This window comes from Arachis hypogaea, chromosome 15 (genome assembly GCF_003086295.3).
Source record: "Arachis hypogaea cultivar Tifrunner chromosome 15, arahy.Tifrunner.gnm2.J5K5, whole genome shotgun sequence".
In the NCBI taxonomy this organism is placed as follows: Eukaryota; Viridiplantae; Streptophyta; class Magnoliopsida; order Fabales; family Fabaceae; genus Arachis; species Arachis hypogaea.
This window is the reverse complement of record NC_092050.1, coordinates 94,847,070-94,872,519: the sequence shown is the minus strand read 5'-3', so window position 1 is coordinate 94,872,519 and position 25,450 is coordinate 94,847,070. Positions and strand designations below refer to the sequence as shown.

The 25,450-nt window shown below is 35.0% G+C and overlaps 1 long non-coding RNA gene across 4 annotated transcripts in view; it reads right to left on the bottom strand.

Moving 5' to 3' along the window:
* Positions 1-1,661: 1,661 nt before the first annotated feature.
* The window catches only part of LOC140178950 (uncharacterized), a 37,802-nt gene continuing 14,013 nt past the window's right edge, over positions 1,662-25,450 (bottom strand). Inside the window, exon 4 of one of the 4 annotated variants that reach the window (XR_011872093.1) lies at positions 1,662-2,976. This is a non-coding gene — a long non-coding RNA (uncharacterized lncRNA). Of the gene's footprint in view, positions 2,977-8,383; positions 8,790-16,571; positions 17,910-25,450 lie in introns of those variants that run through there. The other 3 variants (XR_011872090.1, XR_011872092.1, XR_011872091.1) reach the window with 3 other exon arrangements.

Genomic DNA, 25,450 nt, shown 5'->3' with positions numbered 1-25,450 from the left:
CCTTTCATGTGTTATGGATTTATTATTTACAATGAGTGGGTAATTCCCTCAATTGATGGGGAGTTGTATTGAAAGGAACTCTTGAGTTGGAAGGATTGAAAGAAAATTTGTAATTGGGTTAACTGTTGGATTGTTATCTAATCACTAACACCAATCCCTTTGAACTAAGTGGATTGCAACTCGTGAATAAATCTAGCATTCCAACTTGTTTGACTTTCCTTTACCTAGTAAAGGATAACTAAACAGAACAACCATTAATTATAAATTAATCTTGAGATCATTCCATCAATAATAGAGATTCCAACTAATCAACTCCCAGTCAAGGCTTTTATTCATATTATTTGAATTTTCTCAATTTAATTTTCCACCTACTTAACTCAACTTCTTGGAACATTTGATTAATAAAATAGTACACTTTTCTACAACTCGTTGGGAGACGACCTGGGACTTAAACTCCCAGTAATTTTTAATTTAAACTCTCTGTGACATATTTCTAAATTGATAGGCAGATTTTCGGTGAGTTAAGAGCTATACTTGCAACGTAACTATTTTAATAATTTTTAATTTACTAACTTCTGTGTCTCATCACTTCTCTCACAACATCATCTTCCTTAGATACTCCATTCTTTGGTTGAGCAACTTCTTCTTCAACCGCATCTTGTACCCCATCCTCTTCTTCAACATCTTCTACCTCAACAACATCTTCAACTTGAATGTCTTCTCTTGAGCTTGTCTCCTCGGGACTCCTCTCTTGCAATGTATTTCCGGACCTAAAAGTAATGGCATTAATTCCACCATTGGAGTTGTGTAAAGGTTGAGAGAGAAGTACACTAGAACTTGAAGGTTGATTGTTGGAGGTAGAGGGTGGGTCCATACGGGTTATAAGGGCTTGAAGAGTGGAGGTAAGACCAGTGAGGCTAGAGGTAAGTAAATTTTGAAGCTCTTTTTGTCCTTGAAGGATAGAACGGAGTGTTTCATCTTGGTTGGAGGAAGAAGGAGGGTAGGTAATTTGAGGGGCTTGTGGTTGGTTGTGTTGAGGTGCTTGAGCTTGCCTCTGGTGAGGTGTTCGGTAACTTTGGCCCTGATTTTGCTGTTGGTATGGAGGGTTTTGTTGATACCGGTTCTGCTGATAGTTGTTGTTCCACCTTTGATTTCCACTATTGTCTCTGCCTCCTTGGTTGTAGTTGTCTTTCCATCCTTAGTTGGAATTGTCTCTCCATCCTTGGTTGGAATTGTCTCTCCATCCTTGGTTGGAATTGTCTTGCCAACCTTAATTGTAGTTACCACCTTCGTTATAATTACCGCCTTGTTGATAGTACCCTTGATTCGGACGGTTGTAATAAGCATTGGTAGCCGCCAAGGTGTTGTCCTCTTGGATTTGTGGACATTCAAGTGGGTAGCACTAACTCTGATTTACAAGTTCTAGTCACTTCCTACGGAAGGATTAGAGTTAGTGAAATATGAGTTGGCCAGCAATTCCCAATTACAATTGATACTTGCGTATTCCAACTCAAGGGTTTCCAATTAATCAACTCCAAAGCCATGTTGGAATATCTACTCCATTGACATGAATGCCATTTTCACATACATGTAAAAAGAGTAAATAAAAGACATGGTAATTATAATAAATTAATAAAATCAAAATTGGCACTGACAATTAATTAAAAGGAATTAAACAAGCGATGGAATTAAATATAAAAATAATTCATTGCATTAATAAATTCAGAAATAGCAAAATCCAAACATGAATTCAAGTAACTAAATGGAAAACAAAGGAGTAGAAGTAATAGAAAGGCAAACTATGACGATAATAACTCCACTTGAAGGTAGCAGCAGCTCTCTCAAGATCCAAACTGAAGATGAACTAAGAATGCTAAGAACCCTAGGAGAAGTAGTGTTTTTCTCTCCAGAATTCAAAAACTAAACTAAACTAAAATGAAGTTGAAAGTATGTCCAGTCTCAGCTACACCGCTGCCTCTAGTCTGCGTTTTTGGGTTTGAAACTGGGTCTAAATCAACCCAGAAATCGCCTCCAGCGAGTTCTGATGAGTGCAGCACGTGATGCTCTGCCACGCGTACGCGTCGGCCACGCGTACGCGTCGCTAGACTTCTGCGCTTGTCACCCGTATGCATCAGTCACGCGTACGCGTCGCTGTAAGATGCGCCAATTCACGTGCAAGCGTCAGTCATGCGTGCACGTCGCTCCTCGCTTCTCAGCTCCTTAGTTTCTTGTGTTCCTTCCACTTTAAGATGCTTCCTCTTCATCCTTTAAGCCATTCATGCCCTGTAAACCTGAAAACACTTAACAAACACATCACGGCATCGAATGGTATAAGAAAGGAATTGAAAAGTAATAATTTCAAGGCCTAGGAAACATGTTTTCAACCATATCACAAAATTAGAAAGAAAATGAAAAATATGCAATTTACATTAATAAATGTGAGATTAGTTGACACAAACCCACTCAATTCAGTCCAAAATATATCATAAAATAGTAGTGTATCATACATCCACCCCTTAATAAGGAAAAATTATGCGTCTCCAACCTCCACCTTTTAATAAATATAGAGAGAAAAGGATTATAAAAAAAAAAATCTCTAAGTTCGACTATGTGACCAAATTCAGCCTCCCAAATATACATAGGAGCACATCCGGTGGTAGGAAAAACAAGCTAACACGATGAGGCATAAATATTTGAGATGTCGGCACGAATATTTAATCACCATTTTGTATTATGTATTATATGTCTCAAATCTAATTACATAAATTAATTTTATTTTTATTTAAACCACACTGCCTTTTAAATAAAATTATTTAAATCTAACTAAATAATAAAATAATTCATATCTTATAAAATACAAGGAAAAAAAAAACACTAACCTCAAAGCTCAATGCCTTAACTATGTATAATATCTCAATCAGTTGATGTCCTCTGAACATACAACTTAGCAGCTTGACATATTTCTTCAAGATAAATCTACCAAAATATGCAAGAATTTAGAAATCTCTCAAATGAAAGAGATCCCATATGTGGCTTTTATATAAACGTTAAGAGTGCAGAATGTTTTTATGGATATTTTGGTTGCACAAAATCTGACATGAACTTTTTTAAATACAATGGATGCATCTATGATCTTTTCAATCGCGTTTGAATCATATCTAAGATGTTGAAAATTCAAGATCTAACTTTTTTAAAGACGATTATGCAATATTTGAGATATAATTATTTATTTAAATTAGTAAATATTTTACCAATTACACACAACGGTAAATAAAATATTTACTTAATTTATATAAAAAAAATCTTAATTTAACAGAAATAAACTAAATTTTAGCTTTCACAATTTTATCCGTAATATTAGAAGAAAGATTTTTAAAGAACTTCTTTTAGAGTGAAACTAAGGTATTAACAATAAATTAAACCCTAAGTAAGGATTATATAATTTTACTCTCTCAATTTTCAATGTTTTTCGGTTAAAATTATTACCTTAAAGAAAGATAAAATGAAATTAAAAAAATAGATGTACAAATAATATTTGTATATAAATAAACATTTTTCTCGTTGATATTATATAGCACATGGATGATCCTCCTGCCAATACAATAAGTCAAAACCCTTGTAGTCGTAGGTGGCCATCCTCTCTTCATTTTCATATTCATTTTCAATTTTTCATTTTCATTTAAATGCCAACAGACTGTGGAAATCACACAGATGAACACCGCCATGTGCTTGCATTAATTACTCCTGATCTATTCTGCACTCTACACGGGACACAGATTTTGGAACAACATTTACACTCCGTTTGGATAAATAATTTAAATAAATTTTTTTTTTTTAAATTTAAAATATAAAAATTTTTATTAATAACAATTTATTTTGTATTTAGATTTTTAATTATAGAAATACTTATTTAAAGTTGTAACGTTTGGATAAATAATTCAAAAAATACAATTTTTTTCACAAAAAATAAATATTTAAACAACAATAATAACAAATACTTTTTAATATTAAATGTTGATTTTCTATAACCTAATCACTAAGATTACAATTATTTAAGCAATTAATTCTTTATTTACTCTCTTATTAGTTCTATTTTTTAGCTAAAAACTGGTTCTTTTACTTCATCTTTATCTATAACTGTGTTCTTATATGTGGTAAATAGTAATAAAATTTTAATTCACAATAATTTTGATGGCAATGCAAAAAAATTATTGTGTAATTAGTGTTTGTTGTTTTATTGTGTATGATATAGTAAATAAAAATAAAAAATAAATGTGAAATGTGTATCAATGTATATTTTGTTGTTGTTTTTTATTTTTTTTACTTCTATTAGAATTCCCTCCTCTTTTATTGGGGTCAAGAGCTTGTTATAACTAACTATAAAAATAATAGCAGCTATATAAAAATAAAATCACATGAGAAAAAAATAAAATTAAAATTGAGATTTTATACTACACACAATGTTAAATACAAATTTAATAATAAAAATAGAGTAGTAAAATGATAAAAAAAATTGAAAAGAATATATGCAATAGGTACTTCAGATGGAACATTGTTTTAAAATAGTGGTGAAAGGTCAATATTTTTAGCAGATAAATCATTGCGTGAAAATGACAGTGAGTTCAGTATTTTCAGTATTTTTTTACAGAGACAAGAATGAAAGTAGATTTTTTTTGTTTTGAGGTCTTTTTTACGAAAATGATAGAATAATTTATCGAGAAAGAGAAGTCATATATTTTTATTTCTTTAAAAAGTTATAAATTAACTTTTTGAGAAGATAAAATTCTTTTTAAGATAGTGCCAAATATGCCGTGACTTTTCATAATTCAAAAGTTAGAAAAAGTAATTTCTACTACTTTTCATATGGGTTCTTAAAGCAGTAAACTATGTCATAATTTTTTTAATTTTTTAAGAATAAACTAATATTTTTAACTACAAATATATAAATTAATTTAATATTTAATATCCTATTAATTTATGTTATCTTTCATAAAAAATAATAATTTATTCAATTTTTTTTTTACTAATTGTGCCAATAATTTATGTATTTGATTTCCTTTAAAGAAATATATCATTATTAGTATTCAGAATATTAATCGTGCTCTAAACATCACTTTTGGAATTAAATGAATAAAATCCTAGTTTATCAGACTATTAAGAGTTAGCTACATACTTAGCTTACATCAATTGTATCTACAACTTAATAAACTTTTACTGCTTCATGGAATATATTCTATTGGTCATCTATATTATTTATCTATTTTTATTCTTATTTCTTCTGTCTCTTTTTTTTTCAATTTAATGAACCATTATCAAGTGTCTATATAAGAATTTGCTCAAAATCTTCCTCTGATAGAACGATTTTTTTTAAAAAAAGATAAAATTTATCAAAATATACCATTTGTAACTTTTTTACGAAAATGTAACATATCTCGTTAATATTATAAATTTGAAAAAAAAAAATGACATTGCTATATCACATTTATATACGTGATGTTTAACAATTTTAAATTGTTTACGGTATAAACGAAATGCGTTATATTCTTATTTCATTTACACTATAAATGAAATAAGAGTTGAGGAGGTCTATATATGTATCTCATCTACACAGAGCCATTTGAGTCTTTATCACATCTATTTCTTCAACTTTTCTCCCACTTCTACCTTTTTCAATTCATATTATCAAATTACTAAGAGATTATGGTACGTGTCGATGCGCCTGATGCAGACATCAACCGTCTTAACATGACATAGCACATTATTGGAGCAGCCGACTTTAAAGTTAGTATTATTTTTTGTTTTATGTTTATGTTAAAGTATATATGTGTAGCCATACTTAAAGTACTTTTATAGAAATAATATGCAGTATATGTTAAGCAAATGATATATTGTTAGTAATAATTTAAATAATAAGGTATGATTTTAGATATTAATAAAATAGATTTATTATTTAAATGTTTGTTTAGGCTTATTTTTTTAAATTTAATTATTAATTATTTAATTAAATGTTTTTAATAATTAACTTAATTAAATAATAGGTTGTTTATATTTTTAGTTATTAAATATTTAAATAAATGCTTTTATTTAAATTTATTATTATTTAAATTAAGTTATTAAGATTTTACAACCCATTCTTTTTATTTTTGTTCTTACCGAAGAACACTTGCGGCAGCACCTTCGAATTTCGATATGCACCCCCAGCTCGATTGGTCCAAGTGAAAAAACACCTACTGCCTAGCTCCCACCAAAAGAAAAAAAGTTTAATTAAATTAAAGGAGTAATTTAGATAAAGACGTTGAAAACGTGTTTTTATAAAAATATTTTTTAATAATTAAAATTTAATATATATAATTGATTAAATTGAGTTATTTTTGTTAAAATTAGGCTAGATAAATTGATCTGATCGAAAAATGGTGAATCAAATATCGAACTGTATTGGTCTAAATTAATATTATTTTTATAGAAAATGACTACAATATCCTATTATAGAAAATAACTAAAATACTTTTATTATATTTATTAATTTTAAAAATATTTAATTTTAGTCCTTTATTTTTTTATCATAGAATTAGGATTTAGAATTTTTAAAATTAATATTATATAATAATAGTATTTTAACAATTTTCTATAATAAGGGTATTGTAATTATTTTTTATAAAAATAATATTAATTTAGACTAATTCAAGATTTGATTCACTATTTTTTTGATTAAATTAATTTGTCTAGTCTAATTTAAAAAAAATAACATGATTTAATTAATTATATATATTAAATTTTAATTACTAAAAAACATTTTTAAAAAAAGACGTTTTAGACGTCTTTATCTAAGTCTCTCCCTTAAATTAAAGACAAGCATAGAGCCGTAGTTACCCCTAATTAATTAATTAGCGGAGGTCAAATTCTTTGAGATTTTCAAAGCGATTAGTAAACTCAGTAGCATTTCTACGATAAACTTTCATGTTCACATCCAATATAACTCCATAAAAATGAATCATCCTGATTATCAAAACGCGAGCTCTCTGATTAAATCTATTGTGAGAAATGAGAGACGTTGACTCTGAATGCACGTTGCCTAGGATTCGACACCTCTAAAATTATTTAATTATTTTAAAAAAACTAATTAATTATACAAATAATTATTTTTAAATTAAAATAATAAAATTTATAAATAATAAATATTATAAATTTAAAAATAATTTAACTATTATTTTATTATTTATTAATATTATCACCTTAAATTTTGACAATTCTTAAATGTTGATAAAGTAAAAAAAAGTTTTATTTAAACACTTATAATAATTATGTTAATTATTAATATTTTAAAATACACGAAAACCGCTTTTTTATTAAACATCTATATTTATTAAACGTTAAATTTTAATGTTTATTTTAATAATTTTAAAAAATTAAAAAATAGTTAATTTACAAAAGTAAATATAAAATAAAAATAAAAAATTAAATAAATATAGAAATAATATTTAATTAATATTTTAAAATATATATTAATTTAAAATATAATGTATAATTATGTAATATATTTAAAATTATCTATACCAATATATAAAGGGATACGCAGATTTAGTATCCAATTCTTTCTTCCTCTTTTATTCTGTTTCTTTTTTATTAAAAAATGGGTTTACCCAGAATTTAAAAACTGAACTACTCCTAATAAAAGAAAACTGACACTACATACTTACATACTTACGATACATGATATTTTGAAATTAAATTTGTTAATTATATTTTTATCTTTAATTTTTGTTGATATTTTTTAAAAATTATTAAAATATAAATAATTAATATAAATAACATTATACTATAATGATAATAATGATATAAATAAAATTATCAACAAAATATTAATTATTTAATATTTTTTATTAATATTTTTTATACATAATAGTCCATAATACAATAGTATATAATATAAGTGATCAATATATCATTATAGTACAATAACTGATAGTATATAAAATATAATTATTTTATTAATAATTATTTCAATGAGACAACAGTATTTAAATTATAAAAAAAGTAAATTATTATTATTAACTAAAGTCATTGAAATAATTAAATCAATAACATATGGTTTACATATTTTTTATATCCAATATTTATTTTTTTAAAAAATTACATATAAAAGTGTACTCATTAATCAAATCTATATCAATATATAAAGGACTATACCAATGTATAATGGGAATAAGAAAATTTGGTATCCAATTTTTTTTACTATTTTACCCCTATTTAATATTACTACATCCTCCATATTTTTTATTTTTTTATCAAAGAAAGAATTTGCCCCACGACAAAGTATCAAACTAATTCACTATCAACCCACGACATATTTTAAAACTGAAAAAAAAACTGTTACTACTACGTATTGAATTTAAAAACTAAGTCACTTTAAAAAAAAACTGTTCCAACTTCAGTCATACTTAACCTTCAAGAGAATTAAATTACTCTTTCCCTTTTAATTTTGGTCTCGCAAACGTTTTTCTTCTCTGCATATTATTGCTATTTTTCTCACAAATAAAAATGGAAACTTCACGAAATCAACAATCATCATTCATGTAATCGACCCACTTGGACAGATTATGCTAGGCGAAGAAGACAGAACATGGCCGAAAAGACAACAACACCTAGCTAGAAGACGTGCAAGTTATCGGGAAATGATTCGACAAGGAAAACAAATTGCCATATCAACTGATACAACTCCAATTCCAACTCCAATGCCAAACACAGGTGGAGATATCCGATTAACTACAAACATAAGGTAGTCAGATTGACTACAATTAAACAAATGGCCATAATTAGCACCTATCATCAATTAGTTACAGGTAACACGATAACTAAATTTAAATTTTTTTTATTATGAATTGAATTAGTTCTTAATAATTATATTTTACTTTTTCAAAAATACAAGAATGGAAGCGCATGACAATAAAACTGCCACAAGTAACAGAAATCAAAATAACATAATTGATTGCTATTCTATCATTGATATTCTGTAACAAAATTAATCAAATTAATATTACTATACATAATTTATTTTATATATATCACAAAATTATACATACACTGCAGTGTCTTTCTTAATCAAACAACATATCAATTATATATGAAATTATAAAGTTAACATTAAAAATTTGGTATCCAACTTTTTTTGATATCATTCATTCATAAAAATAATTTAAAAAAAATTAATGATCAAAATAATAATAATAATATTTTTTTAATATTTCATTTTCATCCTACAATATAATATATAACGTAATATATAATATTTATATATTATATTTATACTAAAAAAAATAAAAAAAATGTCATGTAAGACTAACGACAAAAAATACTCTTATATTAAAGTTTATCATAATAATTTTATAATAAAAAATAAAATTTATATATTAAAGTAATAAATCAACATTAAATTTTTTAACAACACTTTAATTTAATTTTTTAAAATTTTTTATGTTATTATATTTTATAACTTTGGTAATGATATATATTTTTAAACAATTAAAAATAAAATTAGAATATATCTTATTTATATATAAATATAACGGTTAAAAAAATTACAAGAGCTATTATTTTTAATCTCTTATGATTAAAAAAGCACTGCATAAATACATATTAATTCTTTTTATTATAAAGATTAATTCCTTTTATTATCAACGTAAACACAAAAAAACAAGAATACATTACAGTATAATAAATAAATTATTTTTTAAACATATTTTTGTATTCTTAATTGTCTTAATAGATGAAATACTCATCATATCATCAATTTATGGTAACAAATTAAAAAAATAAATTAAAATATTTCAAACATTAATGGACGAGATTCAAACCTTTAAAAAAAACCTATAAAAAAATATAATAGAAGCATAGAAAAAACTATTTGTATTATAATAAAGAAATATAGATATATTCTAAAATAATTAAAGTTACCGATATTTTGTTTCACGCAATCAAAGTTAACTAATATTATGATAACTAATTCTTCTCTTATAAGTTTAATTTATGCTTATTTTCTATATTGCTATTTAAAAATATAAGTACGAAAATACATGGTAACGGAGTTGGTCCAAGTAATAGATCCCTAGTTAGTATCTTTATATGCTTTAAACATATAAAGACATCGATATAAATTATTTTGTCTACACATTAAATCTTCTTAACGTATAATATTAACAAAATTAACCAACTTAATTAACACTCTTTATTTTATTACTAAGGACTAATTTTTTATTAATTCTAAAATAATTAAAGTTATCGACATTTTGTTTCATGCAATCAAAGTTAACTAATATTATGATAACTAATTCTTCTCTTATTAGTTTAACTTATGCTTATTTTCTATATTACTCTTTAAAAATATAGGTATGGAAATACATGGTAACGAAGCTAGTCCAAATAATAGATCCCCTGGTTAGTATCTTTATATGCTTTAAACATGTAAACACATTGATATAAGTTATTTTGTCTGCTGACAAACTGATTTTCTGCTAGTAAAGAATTTTATAAGAATAATCACGTTGTAAGTATAGTTTCTAAACCAACAGAGAGTCCTTTCATACAAAAGTTTCGTTGTCACAAGTAACAAAACCCAATAAAATTTATAACCGAAGTATTGAAACCTCGGGTCGTCTCTCAAGGAATTGCAGGGAAGTATGATTTATTATTGGTTATAGAAAGGTATATTTTTGGGTTTTTGAATTAAAGAACAAGTAAATTAAATGACAAGAAAGATAAATTAATAATTAAGAAAACTCTTGGCAAGGTATGAGAACTGGAAATCCCATCCTAGTTATCCTTATCAGGTGTGATGAGAATTGTTATTGCTCCCACTTAAATAACCCTTACTAAATAAAGGAAAGTCAAGTGGACTAATTAACTTGTTTCCTCAAGTCCTAGTCAATTCCTATGGAAAGACTAGCTTTAGAGGGATCCAAACCAATCAGCAATTTCTAATTTACAATCAACTGCTGAGTTTGATAACTCAGGTGTCACCAATTACTCAATCAAAGCCAAAAGGGGAAAATCTAAATTATTTATATCCTAAATAGAAGAAAGCAATCATAAATCTGAATTACCTCAAATTGCATTTAAACATAAATTCAAATCTAACATGAAGAGTTCATAAGCCAATTTGGCAACATAAGTAATTAACAAGTAAAAGCATTAGAGTAAATAAAAGTAGAAGAGAAACATAATTTAAAGGAACATTGAACCTGGAATGGAGAAGAATAAACATACTCCAAGAGAAATCCTAATTCTAAACCCTAAGAGAGAGGAGATAGCCTCTCTCTCTCTAAAACTACATCTCCAAACCTAAAATCGTGAATTATGAATGTTTTTTTCAATGTGTCTCCTTGATTCCCTTATTCTCTAGCCTCGTACGCGTGACCCGGAGAAAATTCAATCGATGCATACGCGTGGATGACGTGTACGCGTGGATGACGCATACGCATGACAGAGCCACGTGCTGGACGTATCAGAAATCGCCCTCAGCGATTTCTGGGCTCCTTTTCGGCCCAATTCCAAACCCGAGAACACATAATAGAGGCTGCAAAATGGGGGAATCACAGATAAAACTTTCATTCACAACAATTTAGGTTTTAGATGTAGTTTCTAGAGAGAGAGGCTCTCTCCTCTCTCTAGGTTTAAGGATTTAGGATTTCTTTTAGTTTTAGGTTCATTTCTTCTCAATTCCAGGTTCAATGTTCCTTTAATTTAGTTTCTCTTCTACTTTTATTTGTTCTAGTACTTTGGTTTATTTATTTTTCTTGTTGATTCTCTTCTTATCCAATTTGGCTTATGAACTTCCCAATGTTAGACTTGATTTCTTTATAATTAATGCAATTTGAGATATTTTATATTTATAATTTTAATTTAGCTTTTTACATTCTTAGCTTGAATTGATTAATTGGAGACGCTTGAGTTATCAAACTCCTTTGTTGATTGATAATTGAGAGTTGCTAATTGACTTGAATTTCACTAACTCTAGTCTTTCCTTGGGAGTTGACTAGGACTTGAGGATTCATATTGATTCATCCACTTGACCTTCCTTCATAGTTAGAGGATAACCAAGTGGGAGCAATGAACAATTTTCTTCACAATTGATAAGGATAAGTAGGATAGGACGTCCAGTTTTCATACCTTGCTAAGAGTTTTCTTAATTATTAATTTAATTTCCTTGTTATTTACATTCCTTGTTACATATTTCAAAAACCCAAAAAGATACAATCTCATAACCAATAATAACTACACATCCCTGCAATTCCTTGAGAGACGACCTGAGGTTTAAATACTTCAGTTTATTTTTATTGGGTTTGCTTTAGTGACAACCAAACTTTTGTACGAAAGGATTCTTTGTTGGTTTAGAACCTATACTAGCAACAGGAATTTATTGTGAATTCTTTACTAGCAAAAGTCCGTTCGTCAAAATGACGCCATTGCCGGGAAATTGCAAACGTGTGCCTTATTATTGGTTATTGTAAATATTTGTTTTTTGCTTATTTGTTAGTTTTTGTTAGTTTTAGGACTTAGTTGCTTATTTTTATTAGTTTTTGTTTTTACTTGCTATTATGAATTCTCACCCCTTTGGCTATGAGTTCAGTTCAAATTATGTTGCAGGGAATGGACACTATAATGAGAACACGCATCAAGGTTGGAACAATCAAAGATGGGAGGAGCCACAAGGATTTGATCAACCCTTTCGGCAACAACCCCCTCCAATGCGCTATAACCAACAACCATTTTATGATTCATACCAAGACAATAGTTATGGTGGACCTCTTCGTGACAACCAACCTCCACCAAATTACTATGGTCAAGAGCCATTCCAGGATGCGTACCAAGAAGATGGATATGGTGGACCCCCTTGTAGTTACCAACAAGTCCCACCGTATGTTGATGAACCACCTCCTCAACATAATTTTGAACCACCATACTCACAAGCCCCTTTCCACCATTCACCTCCATATGACCCCAATCCTTATCCACCACACCAACCACCATACGAGCCTTATGAACCATACATAGAACCACCCCAATTCCAAAACAATTGCCCCCCCTCCATCTTCCTATGACGAGATGCTTCAATCTCTTGCACAAGGACAAAAGGCCATGGAAAGCATACTTAGCTCCACCCTGAACGGTCTGACCTCTGCTGTACAAGCTCTTGCCTCACAGATTGGATTAAGAATACCTCCAACAACCAATCCTCAAGCTCTAGTGCACCCCCTTTTCAGCCCCATAATGACCTCTCCATCCCATCACCACCCTCCATGGAAGAGCACCCACATCCATCAATCCAAGAGTAACACGATCCCAATTATGCTAGTGACACGGAGCAAGAGAGAAGGGATCGTCTTAGGGACGAAATGGATCTCATACTTTATAAGAAGCTAGAGGAGGCCCTAAGGGTGAAGGGAGTAGAGACCCTTGAGGAAAGTTATCATGAAGGGGAAGACATCAAGGAGGAGTCTGATTTTGTACTAGAGCAAGTGGAGAAAGCCGAAATTATAGAAGAAAAGAAAGTGGTTGAAGACTTGGGAGATGCGGAACCTCCATGGGAAAGTCCAGTCATAGAGCCTCCTTCCAAGGTGTTTGATGTTGATGTTGAGGAGGGTGTACAACCTCCAAGGCATACCATGATTGAAGACTTTACAGGGGTTGATCAAGAGACGAAGATTAAAGAAGAAGAAGCACAACCTCCCATGCCCTTGGTAAGTAATGAAGAAGAGATTGAATTGGAAGAAAGCTACCAAGAGGAAGAGGTTGAAATTGAAGAAGCTTGCAAAGAGGTGGAAGTTGTCAAGGAAGAGCTCAAGGGAATGGAGCTAGAAATCACCTTGCCAAGGTTGTTAGAGACCTCTCCCTTAAAGCCATCACCATCCATTCTTTCATTCAAGTGGGTAAATCTTTCATCTCTAAGCTTAATTAGCTCACTTGAATATGCTTTGCTTGAGACGGATGGACAACTCAGAGCTCTTTGTGGCTACAAGAGTAAGAGGGAGATGGTTAGTGGTAGGAGTTGTCCTGCAAGGTTCAATATGGTTGCACGCTCCAAGTTGAAGTGCAAGGATTGGTGTAGAGCTCGATTGAATGGGAATATGAAGTCGTTTGGGTACTTCATTGAGAATTCCAATTGCTCACCACCCAAGTGGAAAATGATGATCAACCAGAAGACGGGTGCAAAAGCAAGGTTTGGGACCCCGGAATTCATTCCAACAATCAACACTCTTGGGGCCTTGTCACTTGCTTTAACTTGCTTGAAGGCTTTCTGCGCCTAGTTTGGGATCCCGGAGGCTATTGGAATTGCAAGCATTGATGGGAATTCCTGGATGAGTTCAAGCACAAGCCTCCATGATAAGGAGCTCATCAAATGTCCAACTTAAGGACTTAAACCAAAAGTGCTAGGTGGAAGACAACCCACCATGGTATGATCGTTCTTTATCAGTCTTAGCTTTATTTTATTTTGTTTTATTCTTAGTTTTATTTTATTCTATTTTTTTCTTAGTGTTCATTCATAATGTCAGCATCAGCATCTGCATTCTGCATTCTGCATTTTGCATAAAAAAAGGGGGCAACCCATGCGTGCGCGTAGGCCACGCGTGGGCGTCGATTTCACATTTTGCTATCCCATCCAACGAATAGAAAATTGTGATGGAATCGTGCGGCTGGTGTGCTCTGTGCATAATTCAAGCCACGCATACGCATCTATGACGCGTGCACGTCACTTGCAACCTAGGAAATCCACGCGCATGCGTCAAGCACGCGCACGCATGGATAGGACAATCGGTGTAAATGGGTGTTTGACCCGAGAGTTGTGCTGCCCTTGCGATGAAATTGTGCTAGCAGTACAAAATCATCCACGCGTACGCGTCCCTGACGCGTGCGTGTCATTTCACTTTCAGACCACCCACGTGCACGCGTGGGCGACGCTTACGTGTCGCATGGCTGGTTCAGTTTTCACGCGCACGCGTGATGCACGCGTACGCGTCGCGCCCTGTTTCTAAATTCTTACTTCTTTCTTCTCTCCTTTCTACTTCTTTCTTCATTCTTTCTTACTTTTTTCTTCTTCATCTCTTTAACTTTTCATCCTTCTTCACTTTCATTCTATTTTACTTAATTTATTTGCATACTTTCATTCATTGCATTTTAATTTTGTGCATATTTTTATTTTTATTTTCTTTTCTAAAGTTATTCTTTCTCCATTGGTGTTACATGTTCTTATTCAACTGTTGCATCTTTTCTTGAATTATTTTGGTGCTTAGTGACTTGTTTTACACTGTGGGATGATATTAATTATCTGCCAATGCCAATCTTTTATGACACCTGTGTTTCTTTTGCATTGACATGAATTTATATTGTCTTTCCTTACCTAATATCTCTTCCCCATTGTTGCAATTCTTGCACTATTGATATGCCATCTGCTTCTACTGTTTTCTACCTTGCATGTTGTAGCTACCATGTAATTGAGACCCTCGTTATTTGGCATTAACCCACCCATACTTTATTTATTTTCTATCTTTGTTTTTGGGTTACTTTTCTTCCTTTTTCTCTTCTTTCAGGATGGCCATCGAGAAGGGACATGAAGAACTTTTATATGGGGCAACAACCAAGTGGGAGCAATGAACAATTCTCATCACAATTGATACGGATAACTAGGATAGGACGTCCAGTTTTCATACCTTGCTAAGAGTTTTCTTAATTATTAATTTAATTTCCTTGTTATTTACATTCCTTGTTCCATATTTTAAAAACTCAAAAAGATACAATCTCATAACCAATAATAACTACACCTCCCTGCAATTCCTTAAGAGACGATGATGCACGGAAACTTGTCCTTTAACAAATCTCCCTCGGCAAGTATACCGAATTGTCGTCAAGTAAAAACTCACAATAGAGTGAGGTCGAATCCACAGGGATTGATTGGTCAAGCAACTTTAATTGGAAGAATGTTCTAGTTGAGCTAAGCAGAAATTGGGTTGAGAATTGCAGGAAATTAAATGGTGGGAAAGTAAATTGCAGAAAATAAATGACGGAAGGTAAATTGCAGAATCTTAAATGGGGATGGGAAGTTTAGCATGAAAGTAAATGGCATAAAGTAAAGAGAATGGGTAAGATCAGAAATGGGGAATTCATTGGGCTTAGGAGATGTTGCATTCTCTGGATCAAGTTCATTTTCATCTCTTCCTCAATCAATGCATTTATTGATCTCCTTGGCAATCTTAAGTGATTGAATTCCAATTCCTTGGTAATTCAATCTCTCTAATAAGATCAATAGCCAATTCCTTGGTCTAATTGCTCATGAGAAGAGATGAAGTGTGATCACTGATTATACCACATGTATTTCCAAATCAAAGTATTGGGAGAATTATATGTCACCATATCCGCCCAAACCCCAATTTGGTCCAACATGAGAAAGCATTTCTAGCATGATCTCTTCATCCCTTTTCCAAGGTTCAGAAGAGATCCAAGTATGAATAGCTTCTTTTCCAAGATAACTACTCAATTGGATAAAGATTGAAAGCTTTCTAGTAAAATCAAGAGAAAAGAAAGAAGAAGAATAATGAAAACTATTATTGATCCATCAAATTACAACAGAGCTCCCTAACCCAATGAAAGGGGTTTAGTTGTTCATAGCTCTGGGAAATGAAAGCAAAGATGGAGAGTACATTCTGAAAGTTATACTAGAAGTGTAGAGAAAGTAAAATATAGAGAGTAATTCTAATAATGCCCCCCAAAAGCCCTCTTCTAGTTCAAAGTTCTCTCTATATATACTACTCTTCTGATCTTCTAGTTGGTTCTTCAAGTCTTGGATATGGGCCTTTGGATCTTGAGTTTGAAGCAGTTATCCTCTTCAGTGGGCTTAGCTTTACTTGCAGAGAGAAAGTGTGAAGCAGGCAGGGACTTTAGCTTAGGACGTTAGTGGCGTTAACGTTAAGTGAAAGTGTGGGTTCGAGAACGTTAGTGACAATCACCTTTTTCACTAACGTTCCTAACCCAGGGATGATCTACGTTAACTTCAACGTTAGTGGCACCAACGTGACAACTAACGTTGCCTCTTGGTCCTTCGCACACGTTATTGGGACTTACCTTTTCCAATAACGTTGAGAGTCTTCCCTTCCCCCTACGTTAGAGTTCACGTTAGTGTGGCTAACGTGACCTTTAACGTAGGCTTGCCAAATCTTCGAGAATGTTAGTGACACTTACCTTTGTCACTAACATTCCAAAATGCCCCTACTTCCTACGTTAGAGTTCATGTTAACTATGTTAACGTGGCTTCTAACGTGGTAGTGATAGCCATCTCCAACGTTAGTGACAAAGGTGAGTGTCACTAACGTTGGCTCATCATTCTTTTCTCCACGTTAGCTTCCACGTTAACTAAGTTAACGTGGGAGTTAACGTTGCTCATAGTGGCTCATTCCAACGTTAGTGACAAAGGTGGATGTCACTAACGTTGGCGATTCTTTGCTCCCTCCACGTTAGAGTCCACGTTAACTAAGTTAACATGGCAACTAACGTGGCTCAAAGTGGCTTAGTCCAACGTTAGTGACAAAGGTGAGTGTCACTAACGTTGGCCATTCTTTTGCTTCCCCATGTTAGAGTCCACGTTAATTGAGTTAACGTGGCACTAAACGTGGCCAATATGAGCTTGGTCCAACGTTAGTGACAAAGGTGAGTGTTACTAACGTTGGCTTCATTTTCTTCTTCCACGTTAGAGTTCACGTTAACTTAGTTAACGTGACTCTTAACGTGGGCTATGATGGCTTCGAGGACGTTATTGGCGATTACTTTTCTCATTAACGTTGCAAGCTAGCTCCCTTTCCACGTTAGTGGTCACGTTAGTTAGACTAACGTGGCTGTTAACGTGGTTCTTCCTTTGTTCCTTTGTCCTGAAATCAAGCAGTAGAGTGCATCAAAGTTCTAATCCAAGTCATGAGACATGCATCATCCAATTTGTCATTTAATTCATGCATCTCATGAAATCATGTAAAGTGCACAATGTTTGCTTGAATCAAGATGTAAGTGAAATTCTACCCAAAACTTGCTTATTTCCTAAGAAAATGCATGAAACTACCCTAAAACAGTAAAGAAAAGGTCAGTGAAACTGGCCAAAATGCCCTGGCATCACACGACCTGAGATTTAAATACTTCGGTTTATTTTTATTGGGTTTGCTTTAGTGACAACCAAACTTTTGTACGAAAGGATTCTTTGTTGGTTTAGAACCTATACTAGCAATGGGAATTTATTGTGAATTCTTTACTAGTAAAAGTCCGTTCGTCAAGACACCCATGTAGCAAAGAAGAACCTGACATATTTCCGATAAAAAATTCAACTCTTCCCACACAGCAAGCTTCTCTTCCCTTGTATGCACACCATACACCAAGCAACCAGCACAAATAAAATTTTTGTTTGTCAATTCGCCTTCTATACACAACCATCTCTCCCCTTTGTAACAATTACTCAACCTAAACATCATAATATCCCACATTATTAATAAACCTCCAGAAGCACCTTCTGATCCCACAAATTCCAAACTCACCACATCATTACCCCAGAATTGTACTACATCAAACTTAGAAATCATATCCTTCTTTGTCTCTATCAATCCTAACATATTCACATTATTTTTACGCTTAAATTTTTTACCATTTTCCACTTTCCACACCCCCTAAACTCCTCATATTCCACGAACTAAAATCATTTAAAAGCTCTATTACATACCTTATTTCGATTTTTAGGACGGCACCTTCTTGCTTTCTCTTTCTGTTTTGCTTGCCTTCTTTTTTGTGCCAATACTTCATTCTGAGCTTGGAGAATAACCATAATGTCCTCATCCTCGTCATATAAAACAGCTCCTAATTCGATAGCCAGATCCCAAGCAGCCTTATTTTCAGCCATATCTTTATCCCAACTTCCTCCGTGTTCATCTTGATTAGTTTCACCGTCTGCATCCTACTCTGAGTCCTACAAATCTTCTAAGTTCCTTACAGCCCCTTCATCATCCAACCCAGTTTTCTGCACCACTGTATTTTCATCCTCTAAATCTGAATCTTGCACTGCATCACCCCTTATCAGACATATGCCAACATGATGCTTACCACTCTCGTCCAAACTAGCGTGGATCTCATTGACTACACTTGGTGGAATGTTTTTCTCTGCTGTGCTATTCAAACAATTCTTCGCACCTCTGCCAATCTCTGTTCCGGCTTTATTCTACTTGTCGGGTGCATAAGGGGCTTCACACTCTTCCCTACCCTCCACGCCATCAAGTTTAGCGCGGAGATTATCACCTCCGCCACTAGCAGCTGACTTCCGTACTGTTCCCAGATCTGCCTCGTCGGCGCTGTTCACCGTGTCATCAACCCCTTCGTGAACTCCATGACCAGCCACGCCCCTCTCTTCACCGTCGCCCGCAGCAGCAAGCAAGGAGGCCCTTTTAAAATGCACAATGATGTACTCTCCATCGCACCACACAGCCACTTCACCGCCACACCCCACTAACATATTGGGCCTTATATGCCTCAACCCAGCTGTTCATGCATCGGTTCGAGCTATAAAGGACCGGGTTGGCCGACCTCTTAGAAGGTTGGCCCATGACCGACCTCTTAGAAGGTGCCAACCGATGACCGACCTTGACTTCCTCAAAGAGATCGGCCAAATCACCATAGGAGTCCAAAGCAGGCCCAAATGAAGGAACACAGCCCAATCTAAAGGCAGCCAAAGCCCAGAAAGATAAAGGAGGTTCCCCTTAAAGATAAGATGACTTCACTCAAAGATAAGATAAGATAACTATCTTATCTCCAGAAAGGTCACTCCACACTATTATAAATACATTGGAGCACCCAGGTATAACTGATACTCTGATTCTACACAAAATACCTGCTTAAAGCCCATGCTAACTTAAGGCATCAGAGTCTCTTGCAGGTACCACCACCCTCCGGTGACGAAGGATCAGCAGCATCTCCAGCTCCACCAGTTCCACCAGGTCGGACACGACAGCTCTGGCCACCAGTTCCACCAGGTTAGACACGACAGCTCCGGCCACTATGTCCAACAAGTCGGACACGACAGCTCTGGCTACCATAGTAGATCTCATTCGAGATCGACCTTTTGTTTCAGGTAACCCTCAGAACATTGACGCCGTTGCCGGGAAACCTGGAAGTCATCCCATCACCATGACGGACGACCATGACAAGGACCATAACTCTGGTTTGGTGGACAGAACGCCAAACAAAAACACGGACTCCACCTCCAAAGACACACCTCAAAACGGGGGAGATAAGCAACCTTCAAGCACAAAAATTTTGGAAGCTATCCATGAGCAACAGAATCACCTTAAACAGCTGGAACAAGAAACTGAACTTCAATGGAAAGCCGAAAGAGACCTTTGGAGAGAAACAAGACGACATCGAAAGCTAAAGGACAAGCTCTTAAAGCTCGAAGCCGATCTCAAAACCAAGACCGCTCGATCCAGTCATGAAGATAGCCCCCACAAAGATCAAGACCCATTCACCAAAGAGATCATGAAAGCTAAAGTCCCAAAGGACTTTAACGCTCCCGACATGACCCCGTACAACGGTACATCGGATGCAAGCCATCACCTCAGCAATTTCAGAAGCAAAATGTATCTCACTGACGCCTCGAACACTATTCGATGCAAAGCCTTCCCGACTACCCTAACGAAGATAGCAATAATGTGGTTCGACAGTTTGCCTCCAAGATCCATCACAAGTTTTGACGACCTTGCTAAAAAGTTCCTCGCCAAGTTCTCCATCCAGAAGGATAAAGCCAAACATGCTCCAAGCTTGCTGGAAATTAAACAAGGAGATCGGAAAAGCCTTCGCAGCTACATGGAAAGATTCAACAAAGCATGCCTTGACATACAAAGTCTTCTAACAGAAGCGGCCATCATGGGACTCATCAATGGCATAAGAGAAGGACTTTTCAGCCACTCAATATCCAAAAAGTACCCAACATCTTTAAACGAGGTTCAAGAAAGGGTGGAAAAATATATCAATATGGAGGAGAACTCCCGATCGGGAGACAGCTCAAAAACTGAATTCTCCTAACCCACCACAAGACAAGGATAAAGAGACCAAGAAAAAAGAAGATCAACCTGGTGAGAAGCCTAGAAAATACCACAATTACACCCCTCTTCGGGTGTCTCTTGTGGATGTTTACCGAGAAATATGCAACACTGAGAAGATCCCACCACCTCGCCCAATCAAAAGAAGGGGAAATCAGACAGAATACTATGAGTACCACCGAATCTACGGACATCCTACTAACGAGTGTTTCGACCTAAAGAATGTCATAGAGAAATTGGGAAGAGAAGTGCGATTAGATCGGTACTTTGCCAATAAAGCGGTTGAACCAATAAAAATAAGAAGGGACGAAGAGGTCGGACAAGTTGAACGTCCACCTCACACCGAAGAGGTCGGACAAAGATGAACATCCACCTCACACCGAAGAGGTCGGATGAGTTGAATGTCCACCTCACACCGAAGAGGTCGGACGAGTTGAGCGGCCACCTCACACCGAAGAGGTCGGACGAGTTGAACGTCCACCTCACACCGAAGAGGTCGGACGCGTTGAACGTCCACCTCACAACGAAGAGGTCAGACGAGTTGAACGTCCACCTCACACCCTTGAGAGACATGTTCATATGATAAATGGAGGATTCGCAGGAGGAGGGATCTCTAAATCATCTCGCAAAAAACACCTCAAAGAGGTATATTAAGGAAGGGAGAGAGGTTTGAATAGGACAACGGAGTGTGAACAAGCCTTCCGAGATTTCAAAAATTCTTGGGGCAACCACCCATTCTTACCCGACCACTAGAAAGTGAAGAACTCATATTATACCTTGCAGTGGGAAGTCGGGCAATAACCTCAGCACTAGTCAGAGAAGACGAAAGTGGGCAACAACTCGTCTACTTCATCATCAAGGCTCTACAAAGGTCCAAACTAAACTATCAAAAGATAGAAAATTTCGCCTACGCAATCATACTCACTTCTCAACGACTCTGCCTATACTTTCAAGTTCACACTATAACAGTTCGGACCAACCAGCCCATAAAAGGCATGCTACAGAAAACAGACTTAGCTGGAAGAATCCTACAATGGGCAGTCGAGTTATCAAATTCAATCTTCAATATGAAGTTCGAACAGCCATTAAATCACAGAATCTGGCCGACTTCATTGCAGAGTACAATGACACCTCGGGAACTCCCACAAAGGGGAATCTCTACGTGGACGGATCCTCAAACAAAACCGGGAGTAGGGCAGGTGTGATAATAGAAAGCGATCAGGGAACCCAAATCGAACTCTCGCTAAAGTTTGAATTTCCTGCTTCAAATAATCAAGCCGAATACGAAGCATTACTGGCTGGTTTGAGGCTGGCTAAGGAGGTAGGAGTTCAAAAGCTCACCACCTTCAGTGATTCCAAATAGTTACCTGACAAATAGAAGGGAGCTACTGAGCTAAGGATCCTATTCCGAGGGTTACCTGAAACTGGAGGTCGATCTCAGACGAGATCTTCCGTACTGGTCAGTGCTGACGTGTCTGGCTGGTGAGTGGCGGCCGGAGCTATCATGTCTAACTGGTTGGACTGGTTGCACTGCTGATCCTTCTTCACCAGAGGGTAGGGGGTACCTACAAGGGACTCTGATGCTTAAGTTAGCAACGGTATTAAGCAAATTTTTAGTAAAATCAGAATATGAGTTATACCTGGGTGCTCCAGTGTATTTATAATAGGGTGGGCTGACCTTCTTAGATAAGATAAGTTAGTTATCTTATCTTATCTTTATCTTATCTTTGGGTGAGGTCAGTTTATCTTCAAGGGAACCGCTTTTATCTCTATAGAGTTGGACTGCCTTTGGACTTGGGTCGTGTTCTTCTATTTGGGCCCTTTACTGGGCTTTCTTGGCAGTTTGGCCGAGCTCTTTGAGAAGAGGTCGGATAGTCGGACCTGAAGAGGTCGGTCGTCTTGTCGCTAAACATCCCGGGTCGGATAGCTCGACCCAGGGTATGAACAGTGCCCCTGCTCGAGCTCGGTCTTTCTTTTTGAGGTCGAGTCTTAGTTTTAGGACTTCGATCTTTCTCTGGTGAAGCCGAACTCGAGCATTTGTCGACTTCTTTCTTTGTAGAGTCTTCCTTTTTGAATGTGGAACGTTTTCTTCTAAAAGCGCGCGCTTTGTATTAGCGCTCTGTTCTTGGGAACGTGTGAGGGTTTAATACCTTTATTAATTATTTTTTAGTACTCCATTTCCCTTGGCTCATTTATTTTGAATTTTACACACAAAAATGGTTTCTCTTCTTCGTTTTTGTAACTTCCCCCTTTACTCTCTCGCTTTCTGTTTTCGCCTGAATTTTGCATTTTTTGTGTTGCGGCGTCATTTGGCGATTTCTGTGCGATTCCGTATCTCCATCTTCAATCTCCTTCGAAGCTTCCTCCTTTGTTCAGGTTGGTTTTTCTTTCCTTGTACTTCTTTAGTCGTTTTGCTTTCGGCTTTTGATAGAGTTTCAATTTTTCTCTTGACGTCTTGACTTGGAAAATCTGAATCTTTACCGTATCACTGTGCGCCTGCTTGTTTACTATTTTGGGGATTTCTATTGCTTTTGAAATGGTCCCTTTGCATTCTAGGGTTCATACTGCTTGTTTTCTCGAAAGATTGTTCCTTTTTGTCATGCTGATAGTTTTTGCTGATGAATTCTGTGAAAGATAACGACTATTTCTTCGTGTTATTTTGCTTTTTCTGGAGGAATTTATTTCTCTAAAAAAAGGTGGCATCTTTGATGACTTCTTCTTGATATGTTTTTCTATTTTGCTTGCTAATAAGCTGAGACTGCGAATTTGGAAGGTAGCTACTTCGGTTTCGTTTGATTTGTAGCTTTCTGGGGATGCTGCTTTTTTGAGAAAGGGTTTCTCTTTGTCTTTGACGTGAGTTTTGTTGGGACGTTAGTTTTGTAGGTTTTCCTGAATCCTTGTTCCCTTACTGCCTCCAAAGGATGCCCCTGGACCTTCTGTATGGGTCCTGGGGTTTTCCTTTTGTTGTTTGTGCTGTCTGAATCATACTAGCCGAGTTGTTTTGTCTTTTGTCCGAGATATTTTTTAGTAATTCGATCTTCTTTTCTTGTTTGTAGGACTAGTTGGCCATGTCTTCTCGCAAAAATATTGTCGAGGTGTCTTCTAAGGTTCCCGAGGGGATGTCTGATTGGTTGGACTCCCTGGTGTTGCTGTGTGTTTCTTTAGCCAATTCTGAATTTTGCGTAGAGTTTAGAAAACATCACCGTCTCTGCAAGAGTAGAGATCAGGAGAGAAATTATGAATTGGTGGCACCTGACTACGAGGAGAGGGTTTCCTTCCCTGTCCCGACCCAAGGGGAGTGCCCTTTCTTTTATGCTTACGACTATTTTTTCAGCCAGTTGGACATCACTTTTCCCTTTACTTCTTTTGAGACCGATTTGCTATGGTCGTGTAATGTAGCTCCGTCCCAGCTTCATCCGAACTCCTGGGGTTTTATTAAGATTTTTTAGCTTCTTTGCCAAGAATTGGATGTTACCCCTTCTCAAACTCTTTTCCTTTATTTGTTTGTTTTAACTAAGCCTGGGATTTCTTCGAAAAAGAAAGCCCCGTGGGTTTCTTTTAGATCTGCACAAGGAAATAAGGTTTTTACCATGTATGACGAGTCTTTTAGGGACTTCAAGAATTATTTCCTCAAGATTCGAGCTGTTGAGGGAGCTCGCCCCTTTTTTCTGGAAGCGAATGATGGGCCATCTTTCCCTCTGTGTTGGCAGCAGAATGTAGTAGCATCCCGATATACGTGAAAAATGCTTGACGAGATTGAGTAGGCTTTTGTAACTGTTTTGGAGGACCTTTGGGGGGAACCTCCTCATCTAGATACTAAAAAATCCTTGGGGGACCCCTCCCTTGTTCGAACTGCACTGGTATTACTTGATATATATTACTTCTTATTTTTACTTTGCTTTCCTCTTTTTTCCTGGTCTGTAAAACTGCTGGTTTCTATTTTACAGAGATGGCCAAGAATAATGACTCGATGAAAGCTTTCAAGAAGGCAAGAAAGGCTGCTGCTGCTCAGAACATCTCGACCAAAACGGATGGGGAAGGATCTTCACAGGTGACGTCGAAACCGTCCGTGCCGAGCTCTCTTGGCCTGAGGAGAATGATCCCTACTCCTCGAGTCTGTCTAGTGGATCCTCCGCAGTCTTCTGCTACTGCTGCATCTTCTCCTCCGGTCGTTCCACCTTCCAAAAGACCTCGAACTATTGAACCTTTCAATCTGGATGCCCCTGACTTCGATGCTATTGGGTTTGTCGACCAGCAGATCGGTCCTTATGGTGCCCTCGCTATGGATGATGTGTCACTTCTTCACCATTTAAACTTTATAACTCGGAGTAGTGTCAAGATGG